The 14982-nt window shown below is 42.9% G+C and overlaps 1 long non-coding RNA gene across 1 annotated transcript; it reads left to right on the forward strand.

Annotated features, from left to right (window-relative positions):
* Positions 1-5214: 5214 nt before the first annotated feature.
* Positions 5215-14070, forward strand: LOC118012537. The gene is made up of 4 exons (XR_004679743.1): positions 5215-5286; positions 12244-12341; positions 12754-12981; positions 13493-14070. It is a non-coding gene; the product is annotated as an uncharacterized LOC118012537 (long non-coding RNA).
* Positions 14071-14982: the final 912 nt, after the last annotated feature.

The following is a 14982-nucleotide window of genomic DNA, read 5'->3' on the forward strand; positions in this document are numbered from 1 at the left end:
TAATGCGGGTGGAGAGGTGGGAGAGGGTTACAAGGCTTTGAACTCTCTTTGTTATGACAAATCTCTGGTGGGCCAGAGAAACTTTTCCTCTGTTCTTTTAGTCTTTCCCATGGAGGGAGGATCGTGTGGCCCACATCCTTCTGTAAACTTATATCCCAGGTCTCTGGCCTGTGAGTGAAAAAGGAGAAGAGTGTGTCACATTTAGGGTTTAAAGGATATAAAGCTTAAAGGGAGCACATGATGGAATTTCAGGCATTATCCAGCAGGTGGCAAAAATTCTGGGCGAGTCCAGGCTGTCTCAGTGCTAGCTGATAAATCATCCTCGCACTTGGGATGAATTCTCCTTGGTCCCAACATCCCTTCATTATATGTAAAGTGCTTCTCAGAGCTGGCGCACGTGACTTTTCTCGGCTGTGCCCAGTAGTACCACTGAGCTCTGGAAATATGGCTGGTCTGACCTGAGATGTGCTGTTGAAGTAAGACACACACCAGGTCTCAAAGACTTAGCATGACAAAAAGAATAAAAAGTATCCCATTAACTTCTAAAATATTGATTATATGTTGACATAGTACTATTTTGAATATTGGGCTAAATAAAATATTATTACAATTCATATCATTTATTTCTTTTTATTTTCTTTTAATGTGGCTATTAAAACATTTAAAATGATACACTCAACTGGCATATAGGGCTTGCATTTTATTTCTATCAGACAGTACTGGTCTAGGTAATCCTTTCCCTTCTGAAACTATTTTGAGGACTTGCTTGTTAGTTTCTTTTGTTAGCAAAGTGAATGGAGGCGGCTCAGAGCCTCAGCAAAATCCTTTCTGCTGATAGGAACTGAAGGGCAGGCGCGGGTGGGAGCCCTAGTGGCTTGTCTATAAATACTGGCTTCTGGCGACATCATGTGGCCACATGTGGGTACTACACCAGCCACAGCCTACGTGCAAGTCCCCAGTCCCCTTCTGTAGTGACCCACACGGAATGAGCCAATAAATCAGAAATCCTAAACTTGGAGATGGATATCTTTCCCCCTTAATCTGTCCTCTTTTTACTCTCCACCTCCTTTCAGCTTGGCCACATCTGCAATATTGGGTCTGAAGTACTAACTCACTGGGGGGTTGCCTTCTTAACAGAGGGATGCGCAGCTGGAAGGTGGACATCCACGGCTGGCTACTTCACAAAAGATTCGAATAGTCTTAGGAAGGCCATTCAACCTCTCAGTCCCCTTTTCCCTCAAGTGCAAAATAAAAGGTGGTAGCAGAAGACCTCTAAACTCGCTTCTGGCTCCCCAAATCCGTGAGTCTCAGGATGGATTTTGAGATATCAGGGGAAAGGCACTGAGTGCCTCACTGCTGGGGACCTACAAGAAAGGTGCAGGCTTGGGCCTAACTCAAGGTCAGGGGGGTGACCCAAACAGGGAGCTGACATGACTGACAGTGATTTCTGAGGAGGTGAGAATGCTCATCATAAGCACAACTGTTACCATTTGTGGAAATGAGTTCACAGATACTCTCTCTTTGAATCCTCACAGCATGCCATGAATTAGGTATTATCATGTCAGTTTAAAAATGTTTATTAATATTATAATAATATACTATATGCGTGTACGCAAATGTGCAAATTTAAAATCATAATACTATGATGAATAGCTATGAACTACCCCTGAGAACTAGGCATCACTGCTGACTTTCTTCTATGCCTTTGTCCCCCTCCCCCATCTCGTTCCTCTGCTTCTGCCCCCAGTAATTATTATCCCAAATTCTGTTTTTCGTTTGTTTTCTTAAAAACTGGTTATTTTATATTGTTTCATTTTGCTTGCATTCGAGGTCCTGTGGGACTTGTTTGTTCACGTTCTACTACTTGTCCAAGATTCACCCCTGTTACCTGTAACAGGATTAGTGTCATGGTCACAGTTGTATGAGACTTCATTATTGGAGTATACTTCAACTTACTTACCCATCCTCCTGTCAGTGGACATTTGGGTTGCTTCTAGTTTTTTCTGAGAGCATTCTCATTCATGTCTCTCCTATACATATGTAACAATGTCTCAAGAAGACCATAAAAAGATCGGGGAGGGCAGAGGTGAAGTGGAGAGGGTATTTTTTAGAGTGGTGAAACTATTTTTGCGTAAGTGGCAGAACTATTACTAATGAGTTTCACCGCCTCAAAGTGGGATCCCGTGATGGATACACATTATGCATCTATCAAATCCACAGAACTTCACAGCACAAAGAATGAACCTTAATATATGTTGTGTTTAGAAGGATGGAAGCGCTTGGGTGGCTCAATGGGTTAAGTGTCTGATTCTTGATTTCAGCTTGGGTCATGATCTTAGGGTAGTGAAATCGAGCCCCGTGTTGGGCTCCCTGCTAGGCAGGGAGCCTGCTTAAGATTCTCTCTCTCTTCCTCTCCCTCTGCCCCTTCCCCCCATAAACAAACAAACAAACAACAACAACAAAAAAAAACATTTAGAAGGACAGAGGATCCTGTGAAGGAAGCTGATGGTGAGGAGAGAATTTAAGTGTTTTGCAAATGAATGAACAACCCCCCAGTAGGGGATGGAGGAAAGGTGCCAACTCAAGCAACTTTGGAAATAAGTTAAGACTAAGGGCAAAGGGAAGTGCACGAAAGCACCATACTCTGGTTAGTAAAGTTGTTTCACGCAATAATTATTCTGATAGTGCTAAACACGTATGCTGGAATCGAACAATGGAATAAATGGATGGCAGTGGGTGGGAGACTGGTGTCTCATTGTTGGAGTGGGAATTTACAGATAATCAAGGGGAGGAAGCCAGAATGATCCAAGTGATAATGGGTCAGACTTGGAGACACTGGTATGATCTCATGTTTAGCTTAATATAAATTCAGATGGTGGGGCGCCTGGGTGGCTCAGTTGGTTAAGCGACTGCCTTCGGCTCAGGTCATGATCCTGGAGTCCCGGGATCGAGTCCCGCATCGGGCTCCCTGCTCGGCAGGGAGTCTGCTTCTCCCTCTGACCCTCCTCCCTCTCATGCTCTCTGTCTCTCATTCTCTTTTTCTCAAATAAATAAATAAAAATCTTTAAAAAATATATAAATTCAGATGGTGATATATAGAAATACATATAGGGATATATGGGTTAGTACACACAGGCATGTTTCCTGTTCCACCAGCTGAGAAAGCCCAGAAGCAGTGATACCCCCAATAACAATGAGCACACTGGCACCCCCATCTAGGGTCCTAATACCATTGTCCTATTAAGGAACCAGGACTCCTTGGAGAAATGACTGATTCTGGAACCCGGCAAGACATATACAAGATGAGCCTGGAGTCTTTTGGTGCTAGAAAGTAATGAAGTGCTCAAAGAATTTAACACACCTGCATTGATAGAGGTCTGTCAAAGAGATCCAGGAGCCAATGGAAAGAACCCCCAGTGGTAAATCTGGAACAATTTAAGTCACAAAATAAGGTAGTATTGGATCCTGAACCCAAAGTACAAAATAAATACTGATGAGTCCACACTGATACAAATGATTGAATAAATACATGAATAGGAGAAATGAGGCAAATCTCCCTTGCAGAAAAATTCCAAATAATTTCTATCCATATTTCACCCTCAAGGAATAAAATCATACATCCTCACCCTGTAAGTGTAGGCTCTGTTCAGTGACCTCCTTCCAAAGAGTGCAGCTCACAGGGGTGGGGGGTAAGGGGAAGAATCACTTGACAGTGGCAAAGCCTGAAAAACACTCCCTCAGCTAGGTGATCAAGGTCAGTATCAGCAGAGGTAAATCACGTTAGTATGTACCCTTGATAAAATGACGAAAATGGCCCTTTACCTCTCTGGTCTTCTTCCCTAAAGCCCATAAACCCAGTCCAGTCATGAGAAATACATCAAATAAATTCCTCCTGAGGGACATCCTACAAAATATTTGATTGGTACTCCTTAGAACTGTCAAGGTCATCAAAAACAAGGAAAGTCTGAGAAACTGCTATAGCCCAGAGGAGCTGAAGGAGCTATGACAAGCGAATGTGGTGTGGCATCCCAAATGAGATCCTGAAACAGAAGAAGACAATGGATAAAAGCTAAGAAAACGTGAATAAACCAGGGACTGTAGTTTGTAACAACATATGACTATGTAACAAATGTACCAGGCTAATGTCAGATGTTAATAATAGCGGAAACTAGGTGAGGGGGCATGTGGGAATGCTCCGCACTGTTGTTGTTTTTTTAAAATTTCCCTGTAAATTTAAAACCATTCTAAGAAATAAAGCCTATTAAAAATGTTGTGGCTTAAAAAAAAGTGATAGACCAAAACAAAATTAGGCTTTAAAAATGTCTCTAGATCAGGGTTGGCAAACTTTATAAAAGGCCATTTAGGAAATATTTAGGCTTTGTGGGCCTTATGGTCTCTGTTGCGGCTCCTCAGCTCTGTTGTCTTAGAATAAGAACAGCCACAGATGAGATGTAAACAGGTGAGTTGGCGGGGTTCCAACAACGAGATTTGATTTAGCAAAAACAAAACAGAGCCAAAATGGCCCGTAAGCCACAGTTTGCTGACCCAGCTCTAGCATATATACTTAGAAACAGAATGCTACATCACACATATCCAAAGGCTCAACTGTTTTTCTAAGAGACTGCATCAAACAAACACCCATCAGAAACAAATTAACATAAACGTTCCTATTCATTGATATCTTGTCCAGAGTTTAGCATATTTTCTAAGGTGGCACCTCCCTATATTCTTATTTAGTGTTTCCATAATTCTAATGCACTTGTTTATTGTGGTATCCCTTCTGAGAAATGCCTATTCATGCCTTTTGCTCATTTTCTGTTGTGTTGTCTTTTTTTTTTTTTTTAATGTATTAGCAAGAGCTTTTTATATAGCCTGGATACTAATCTTTTACCAGTTACAGATGTTTCAAACATCTTCTCCCAGTTTATGGCTTGTCTTTTCACTTCATTTTTGGTGTCTTTGACACCAAAGTTCTTCACTGCAATGTAGTCTGGTTTCTTACTCTTTCCTTTTGGTAGTCAGCGCTTTTCTTTGGTCTTGGTGAAGAAGTTGTCTTGCACTCAGGCAGAAAGATACTTCCTGTATTTTCTTTGAAAAGTTTTGAAGTTGTGCCCTTCACCTGTAAGTGCTCAGTACATCTGGAAGTTACACAAAGTCTAGAATATATGAAGGAGGAAAAAGATTCAATTTTATTGTTTTCTCTTTGGATAACCAGGAGTCCCGACCCCAGTGCCTGGCCCCTGCTGTCTACGATGTCCGCATCTCGTGTTACCGTTCCATTCAGGGGTGAGTCTAGTGATGTGTCTCATTTGTTTTATTTGTCATGTAATCTATAATATTATGATAAGTCTTGGTATCAAATTACTCCCAACCTATTCTGCCTTCAGGAATGTCTTGACTATTTTTAATCCTTTGGACTTCCAAGTATTCTTTAACATCATATTGTCAAGTTTTATGAAAAGCAGTCCTCCTGAGAACTTATTGGCACTGCACTGAATGCATAGATTGGCTTAGGAAAAATTGGCATGTTCAAATTACTGAGTTTTCCTATCTACGAACATATGATATGTCTCCTAATATCTTTGTTTTACAGAAGAGGAAACAAATGAAGTTCAAAGGGGTTAGGTGACTTTCCCCAGGTCAAACAGCTACTTCCATGGAAGAGCCACCATTGTGACCCAGAGCCATTTTTACCCAGAAGTCCTTGCTCTAAACAGCTAGACTGCACCATTAATCTGTTTTGGGGAGGCCTTTCTCCTGGACATTTATCCCTTGTAGACAGGTGCTTTGATTGCCCTTGATGCCAGGGTGTCAGGCATGGGCCTGAGGAGAAGGTCTCAAGACTCACTGACTAGCCACCCAAACAAACATGTGAGCATAGGAGGAGCTGGGGCTGTGCACCAAGGGAATAACGTTGAGGAGAGGGATTGGTTTAGGATTTAGATGAGTCAAACCCATATATGTCAGAAGCCTTGAGTCTGAGTCCCAGCTCTTCCACTTCTAGCTCTGCAAACTTGGGCAAGTCACTTAACTTTTCTGAGGCACCGTTGTCTCATTTCTAAGGAAGAATACTTATTACTTCTCCCAGACAATGTCACTGTGGGGGTTAAATTAGATAATGCATGTAACATTCCTGGCCCAGTACCTGGTGTCCATCCAGTGATACTGTGATTAGCTCATGAGCTCTGGACTCACAACCCACCCACTTGTGATAAAGATTTTCATGGACAGGGGCACCTGGATAACTCAGTTAGTAGAGATTGCAACTCTTCATATCACGGTTGTGAGTTCAAGCCCCACGTTGGAGGTAGAGTTTACTTAAAAATAAAATCTTAAAAAAAAAAAAGAAGAAGAAGACTTTAATGGACAGAAAGACCGTAAAGAGGGCTCCTGACTACAGCAAGCTTGCAGATCCATCAGTGACAGGACAGCAGCAGAGGGGGTCTCTGAAGTTCACACCATGCCTCCTGCTGCTCAGATATTTGCTCACAGCTCTTCTTAACAGGTTCTCAGGGAGCCAACAATCAGGTCTTCACAAGGCTCCAGGGCCCCTTGAAGCAGTGGTTGGGAAATCTGATCTGATAAACAGATAAGAAATACTTCTGATTAGCACATTCAATGCAAACACAGTGATTGCACGTACAGTAATCTTCCAAACCATCAAGATAATTCTCAGACAAGTCTTCACTTATAAGGAGGCTCAGCATGTTCATTGTATATACTACCAATTTCCATGTTTTCATTGACAACAGTTAAGAACCACAGCCTAGCTGGTCTGTATGTCTGCCAAGTCTAAAAGCAAAGAATTGGAATGAACTGGCATTTAATATTTTTAAGGTATGTCTTTACATTTTTTTTTATTGAAGTATAACTTAAATTCAGTAAGTTTATGAATCTGGAGTGTCCAGCTTCCTAAACATTTTCATCTGTATACACCTGTGCAACCCCCACCCACTGCTCATCATTCAACATTTCCCACCCCCAGAGGACTCCTTCATGCTCCTCAAAGTCACATTCCCCTACAGAGGCGGCCACTATTCTGACTTTAGTCACCACAGATACGTTTGGCCTCATTCTGTAAATTGAATTATATCATGTGTGGGTTTTGTTTTGTTTTTGTTTTTTTTTTTGCATATGGCTTCTTTAGCACAACATTACTTCTGTGAGAGTCGTCTGGGATATTACATGTGGCTGTAGTTTGCTTATTCCAACAGCTGTGTAAGAACACATTGTATGATATACCACAAATCATTTTACCACTGGTGGACGTTTTGGGTGTTTCCCAGTTTGGGGCTATTACAAATAAGACAGCTATGAACATCATTGGGCAGGCCTTTTAGTGCATCTGTGTGCACCCTAAGGTTGGTATGAAACCAGAAGTCAAATTTCTGCATTACAATAGGCATTGAATGTTCTTTTTTTCTTTCTTTTTAAAATTAGCGTTATTGAGGTCCAATTTACATGCAGTCAAACCCACAAATTTTAACTGTACAACATGATGAGTTTTGACAAATGTCCATGGTTGTGTACCCACCACTAACATCAAGATATAAAACTACAGTTCCTTCACTTCCCAAAAGTTCCCCATGTCCCTCTGCAATCACTTTCCCATTCTCAGCCCTGGCAACCACCCATCTGATTTCTGTCACTCTAATTTTGCCTTGTCTAGAATTTCCTATAAATGGAACCAGACGTTCTATTGTCTTTTGTGTCTCATTTCTTTCACTCAGCATAATTATTTTGAGGCTCATCTGTGTTATTACATATGTGCATAGTTCAATTCTTTTTATTTACAGAATGATCCATATTTCATTGTGATAGACCACATTTTATTTTCCCATTTACCTCTTGATAGATATTTGGGATTTTTTTTTCCTATATGGGGACTCTCGTTAATAAAGCCGCTATTAATATTTGCTACAGTTCTTTGCATAGAAATGTGTTTTAGTTTCTTTGGGATAAATACCTACAAGTAGGGTTATTGGGTCACATGGTAAGTATAATGTAACTTTATAGGAAATTGCCAAATTGTTTCCCAAGGTGGTTGTACCATTTTGCTTTCCCACCAGCAATGTATGAAAGTTTCAGTTCCTCCGTTCCTCATCTACACTTGGTATTGTCAATCTTTTAAATTTAGCCAATTGTAGAAATGTATAGTGGTATCTCATTTTGGCTTTAATTATCTTGTCTTAGGCCTATAGACCATTTGGGTATCTTCTTGACTCAAGCGCTGTTCACATCTTTTACTCTTTTAAAAATTGAGTTGTCTTCTCATAAAGTTGTAAGAATTCTTTATGTATTCAAGATATAAGTCTTTTATCAGATATGTACTTTGAGAATATTTTCTTCCAGGCTGTGGCTTGTCCTTTCATTTTCTTAATAGTGTCTTTGAAGAGCATAGATTGATTTTTTATTCTGCTCAAGTCCAATTTGTTACTCTCTTTCTTCTATAGTTTATGTAGTTTGTGTTTTATCTAAGAAATTCTTGCCTACCCCACGACCACAGAGTTTATTGTCACATTTTCTTCTGTAACTGTCATAGTTTTAGCTATTACATTTAGGTCTATGATTCATTACAAGTTAAATCTTGTTTATACCATCAGATAAGAGTTGAAAAATACTTTTTTGCTTGTGGGATTCCATTTGGTCCAGCACATGTGTCGAAAAGCTTATCCTTTCCCCATTGAATTACCTTGGCCTCTTTGTCAAAAAATTATACATGTACATATATGATAGGGTTGTTGCGAGAATTGAATGAAACTTTGAAAGCACTAAGCATCTATAACTGGCACGTAGTAATTGCACAATAAATATTTTCACATTTATAATCATTTGTCACTATTAATTTATAATTTATTGTTGTCTTAGTTAGCTTTCCTGTAAAAGAGATGCAATATTATGCACCTTGCAGAGTTTTGTGAGGATCTGGGGAGGAGTCATGTAAATAGAACTTTCTAACAATGCCTACATGTGGAAAGTTCTCAACAGTGTCCTTTCTCTTCTCTGTATGACAGTGCTTACAAGTGAACACTCTTTTTGTTTAAGATTTATTTTTTTATTTGAGAGAGAGAGTGCACGCGAGTTGGGGGGAGGGGCAGAGAGAGAGAATCTGAAGCCGACTCCATGCTGAGCGTGGAGCCCCATGTAGGGCTCAATCCCATGACCATTGAGACCATGACCTGAGCTGAAACCAAGAGTTGGATGCTTAACCCACTGAGCCACCCAGGTGCCCCCAAGTAGACACTCTTTACTGTGTCAGTAAAGCTGTGGGGCACCTGGGTGGCTCAGTTGTTAAGCATCTGCCTTTGGCTCAGGTCATGATTCCAGGGTCCTGGGATCAAGCCACGTGTCGGGCTCCCTGCTCAGCGGGAAGCCTGCTTCTCCCTCTCCCACTCCCCCTGCTTGTGTTCCTGCTCTCACTGTCTCTCTCTCTGTCAAATAAATAAATACAATTTTTTAAAAAAATAAACAACAGCTGTTATCATGTGCAACCCTGTAACCTGTCACAGGAGGAACAACACATGAAAGGATATTATAAAACTGTCAATGCTAGTATTTCATATGAAACAACAGGGAATTATTTTCTGCCTTTTAGATTGGGCAAGATTAAAAAAAAAAAAGATGAAACCCAGTGTCGTTGAAGATGAGGGAGCATGAGCACTCTTTTATATTGTTGGTAATACTGCAAATTAGCCAAGATTTCCTGCAGGGCAGTCTGGCAATATAAAACAAGACTTGTTAAAGCATGCATGAATTGGGACCTAGCAACCCACTTTTTAGGAACTTCAGCCCAAGAAGATAATGAAGATTATGGGTTGAGAAAGGTGTGCAAAGATGTTCACTGTCATAATGTATATAATCAGAAAAACAGGTAACTATCTAAGCACCTGACACAAGTAAATCGCCGTACCTTTGTGCAATAATACACTAGACCCTTTCCTTAAAATGATGTAGTAGAAGAATGTTTTACAAGGTATATCATTTTTTCATTCAACAAACATTTGTTGCCCAGCACTGGGTCAGGCACCAGTGCTACAGCAGAGAAGTAGATGGACGTGATCTCTGTCTTTACGAGGCTTCCAGAAAGAAAAAAATGCAGTTATAATACAGGGTGGTGAGTGCCGGGATAGGTGAGGGGAAGATGCTTAAGAAACACAGACAGTGGTTACTGGGTCAGAGTTCACCTGCATTCCCTGTTTACGCAGAGTAGGCGGTCCCACAGCAAGTGAGATCTCAGTGGAGACCTGAAGGCTGGGTGGGGGCTAAGCAGAGGCAGATGTGGGGTTGGGGTGAGGAGATGGAAGAGGGTTCTAGGCAAAGGGAACCATGCTACCACAAGTTCCAGGAGAAAGCTTTAAAGCTAAGGAGTGAACTGATCAGATTCACACTGGAGAAGAACTCCTCTCCCGGTATGGTGAGTAGGTTGGAGGGGACCATGCTGGAAAGTTAGAAGAACAATTCAGGGACAGTGGTGGGCCTCAGGTAGGGGACAGAGTGTGGTGTTGGAAAGACTGAGTGGATTCAAGAGATATTTAGCAAGGATATTGGACAGGACTCAATGTTTGATTGGATATGGGCAGTGGAAGGGGGCAGAAGGAGACACCAACCAGGCTTGACCCCCTGAATCAAGAATGATCCCACCCAGGGAACACAAGGGAAAGAAACTTTGGTGGGGAGAAGGGAGAAGGTGTTGGTTTCTACTTGAGTTCTTCTGTCTACACTCAGTAGACAGGTGGGGAGTAGTCTGTAGCTCAGAGGGAGATCAAAACCAAAAGTAGCGGTTCAGAAGCAGCTCATCTCATATAGAGGAAGCAATCAGACACAAGAGAGTGAGTGAGAACACCTAGCCCAGTGTTTTTCAAACTGTAGATCTGAACCTATTAGTGGATTATAAAATCAATTTAGTGAAAGATGTCCAGCATTAAATACAAAGAAATATGGGCGCTTGGGTGGCTCAGTTGGTTAAGCGACTGCCTTCGGCTCAGGTCATGATCCTGGAGTCCCTGGATCGAGTCCCGCATCGGGCTCCCTGCTCGGCAGGGAGTCTGCTTCTCCCTCTGACCCTCCCCCTTCTCATGTGCTCTCTCTCATTCTCTCTCTCTCAAATAAATAAATAAAATCTTTAAAAAAAATAAAAATAAATAAAATAAATAAAAATAAAAACAAAGAAATATGAGAAGAAAAATTTCAGAGTGCGTTCATAATTAAGGGTAAGAGTTGGTTTATGAAACTTTCATTTTAGATTATATATGAATAAAACTCTGCCGTAGGTGCTAAGTGGATAAAAAAATTTATTTTAAGATTTTACTTATTTATTTGAGAGAGAGCGCAAGCAGTGGGAGGGGCAGAGGGAGAAGCAGACTCTCCACTGAGCAGGGAGCTTGATGCAGGGCTCGATCCCAGGACTCCAGGATCATGACCTGAGCCAAAGGCAGACGCTTAACCGACTGAGCCATCCAGGCGCCCTGAATCAAAAAAATTTTTTAGATCAATAGCATAACAGGTGAGATCACGCTGTTGGGAGGTTAATGAAGTGATGCAGATGAGCCTACACAGTAGACTGGACGTGAGTTCTGGGCCCCCAACAGCATGATGGAAATGTGCCCTGGGCCCAGCTGCAGCTTGCCTCCAAGCTGAGTGCAAACATACACAGAAGCTAGTCCACTGCAAGTATTGAAATCAATATTTGTGCCCCTTAGTAGGTTAGAGTAGGGAGGTTCAATTGGAAAAAAAAAAAGTTCACAATGAGTTGCCAAGTGAAGTCATCAACTAGTAAACAGGTATAAACATGGGAAGGCACCTGACTGCTGGATTTCATGTAAGCTCATTTTTCACTATGAAGATTTTCTTTTAAAGATAGTGGAAGTGAAGTTGGTTTGATGGAGGCACAATCCCCCAGTGGGTGTTTCTTTGTCCCTGGAGTCAAGAAACATTACTCTTACACTCAGTGATCCTTTGATGTCAACTCTCTGAAATTAACTCTTAGAGTACATTATTTATGACATTATAAATCAATCATGGCAATATAAATCTTTAGGTTCTTGGAACCCAAAGCAGTAAACCTGCACGAACTGGGTAGAGGCTGACCATGTCAGGAAGCCTGGGAAGGAAGTTTGAAGTAGAATGAGGGGGAGCTGATGGGCACCAGATACATCATAAAGGAAGCTGATGTTTGAGTCCGTGCTTTCTGCCTGCTAGCTAGGGAGGATGAACATTTCTCAGTGAGTCTCCATTGGTTCCCAGACTCATCATACAGAAACGTGAAGTCTTCCTCTACAGCTCTTGCCTTGGCATTGAGAGTATCAAAATGAGATGCAACATGGACAAGGACTTGGTGAACTGTAAGTTATGGACAAATGCTTGACAGTATTAACTTGCATTAGCAGCCCTTGGATCGACTATTTAAAAAACAGGAGGTAGGGGCGCCTGGGTGGCTCAGTCGTTAAGCGTCTGCCTTCAGCTCAGGTCATGATCCCAGGGTCCTGGGATCGAGCCCCACATCTGGCTCCCTGCTCAGCGGGGAGCCTGCTTCTCCCTCTCCCTCTCCCCCTGCTTGTGTTCCTTCTCTCACTATCTCTCTCTGTCAAATAAATAAATAAAATCTTTAAAAAAAATAAATAAAAATAAAAAACAGGAGGTAAAGCAGGGCCCCAGGATTCTTTTGGTTGTATCATAAACTCCCTTTTTCACTCCAGTGTAAGAGTATAAGTTCAGTGGAGACTCCGCACTGCTCCCGTGTTTACTGTATTACAGACAGCAACAGGAGACTGCAAGACTTCAGACTCAGTAGACAGGAGTTCAAATCCCAGCTCCACCACTGGCTCCCTCCTTTCTGGATGCAAATATGAAACGAACGACAGCACCCTGTTCCAAAGGATTGTTTGATGATACAACAATCATGGGAACATCACCTGTGTTCATGAAGTCATCGTTCTCTCTAAGGGAGCCCTTCCAAGATGGGCAGTGGTGGAGGACTTCACGGTAGGCTGACCTGCCATTCTCAGCTCCCTGCATCTCAGACGTACCTCTTCTCTTTTGTCACAAGTTCCTCATCTTTAGTGTGTAAATGTCTCTTGGTAGCCAGGTTAATAATTAAGTCTCTGGACTGGCCCTCAGGTGACTGAGACGCACCTATAACACCCTCATTAGTGCCTCCCTGTGACCAGTGGCCAATGCTGAGACCTCCAGAGCCTGACCGCCCTTTGAGGCTTTGCAGGAGCAGGGACTCTGCCTCTGCTCTGACTGCCCTTGTTCAAGGTCAGGGATAATGGAAAGGACTTACACAGACAAGAACGTGCAGTTTGCCCATCCAGCCGGCTGCTCTGCGAGGTGTTGCCCCTGGAGCCAAGAGGCCTCCTGCAGGCTCTCCAGCCAACCTTGTGCCCACGTCCACTCCAAGAGGCCATGTCCCCACTTCCCGCACTCACATACTCCTGGAATCACTTTAAGCTGGGGAGAAACAGCCCTCACACATCCTCTTTTTCTGTTTTAGGCAGAAGTACCAGGCTGGTCCTTAAAGTTTCCCTGAGAGTGCCTGCAGTCCCTGTTCACCTCTGGGAGCAGGTGCTCGATGCCCGAAGTTCTTCTAGGCATCTCCTCACGCAGGCCTTTCTGTGGGCATTTCTGCAGGGGCAGGTCCAGAACTCCCATACTGGGGGTGCTGAGTATACTAGGTATGGCAATGGGAGGGCAGGGCCTTGACCTAGCAAAATGCTGTTTTTATTTAAAGTGCATGTGTTCGATCAGTACAAATGTAATTTTCTAGAGGTGTTCCCCCCCCTTGGATAGGATCAAGAACACAGTTGTAGAGACAATATGATTGTTGTTATAACTGTTCTTGTAATTAGCACTTCTCCACAATCCCTTCTTTGTGATCATGAATCCAAAAAGGGCTTAGGAAACCATGTTTTTGCATAACTTGTTTGGCAGTAAATCCTTCTTAAATGAATGTGAAATCATTTATATTCTTTATTTCTCTGCCTTGTTTTGAATACTCATCCATTTAGTGTGTTTGCTTATAGGATGCTGCCCCAGACCCCTTGGGGACCAGATAAGACCTAGAATTGGGATGCCTGGGTGGCTCAGTCCATTAGGCGTCTGCCTTCAGCTCAGGTCATTAACCCGGGGTCCTGGGATCGAGTCCCGTATCAGGCTCCCTGCTCAGTGGGGAGCCTGCTTCTCCCTCTCCCTCCCCCTCTGCCCCTCCCACTGCTGTGCTCTCTCTCTCTCTCTGACAAATAAATGAAATCTTAAAAAAAAAAATCTAGTATTTATACCATTTACCTTCTTTTTTTTTTTTTAAGATTTTATTTATTTATATGACAGAGAGAGACAGCGAGAACAGGAACACAAGCAGGGGGAGTTGGTGAGGGAGAAGCAGGCTTCCCGCCGAGCAGGGAGCCCGATGCGGGGCTCGATCCCAGGATCCCGGGATCATGACCTGAGCCGAAGGCAGACGCTTAACGACTGAGCCACCCAGGCGCCCTATACCATTTACCTTCTTAAACCACTTCCTAAATTCTGAATTTCCAAATGCATCTGGCTCCCAGAATTTTGGATAAGGGATCATGGGCCCCATGACAAGAATGATGGTCAATGCTGTTATTTACGAGCAGTGGGGGTGTGCTCCCTGCAGACCCCTAGTGGCCCCTCTCCCCCCCCCAACTGCTGTCCTGGGAATTGCTGCTTCTCAGACACCACTGTTCCCCAGCTGCTGGACAGACTGGGCCGGCTGCACTGGCTCCATCTTAGGACGACCATTGCCAGTGCTCAAAGCCGGAGCCAGGGCCAATTCCACGGGCAGGGACCCCTAGAACTGTGCCAGTTTTCCCAGCCCACGTGCATGTGGTGGCTTTTCCCACTGGATTGCAGGGTGTACTGCAGTTCCAGGCCCCAGGCAGAGCCGGGGAGACACCAGGGTGGCTGTTAGCACCCAGCAGGGATGAATCACAGGGAATCAGATAACAAGGAGATTATCTCCGG

The sequence above is a fragment of the Mirounga leonina genome, unplaced genomic scaffold, assembly GCF_011800145.1.
Source record: "Mirounga leonina isolate KUSES-001 unplaced genomic scaffold, KU_Mleo_1.0 Mir_151, whole genome shotgun sequence".
Lineage (NCBI taxonomy): Eukaryota > Metazoa > Chordata > Mammalia > Carnivora > Phocidae > Mirounga > Mirounga leonina.